Below are 394 nucleotides of genomic sequence, written 5' to 3'. Positions count from 1 at the left end.
TTTGCATTCATATTTTTCATGCATTAAAGATTTCTAAGTTTGGTGTCCTGCATGTTTTCTTTGCATCAAAAATTTTTCAAAAATATGTTCTTGATGTTCATCATGATCTTCAAAGTGTTCTTGGTGTTCATCTTGACATTCATAGCATTCTTGCATGCATTCATTGTTTTGATCTAAAAATTTCATGCATTGGTTATTTTTGTTGTTTTTTCTCCTTCATAATTAAAAATTCAAAAATAAAAAAAATTATCTTTTCCTTATTTCCCTCCAAATTTTCGAATTTTGGGTTGACTTGGTCAAAAATTTTTAAAATTAGTTGTTTCTTACAAGTCAAGTCAAAATTTCAATTTTAAAAATCTTATCTTTTCAAAATCTTTTTCAAAAATCATATCTT

This window comes from Arachis duranensis, chromosome 8 (assembly GCF_000817695.3).
Source record: "Arachis duranensis cultivar V14167 chromosome 8, aradu.V14167.gnm2.J7QH, whole genome shotgun sequence".
Classification (NCBI taxonomy): domain Eukaryota; kingdom Viridiplantae; phylum Streptophyta; class Magnoliopsida; order Fabales; family Fabaceae; genus Arachis; species Arachis duranensis.
Note: the sequence above shows the minus strand (reverse complement) of the source record.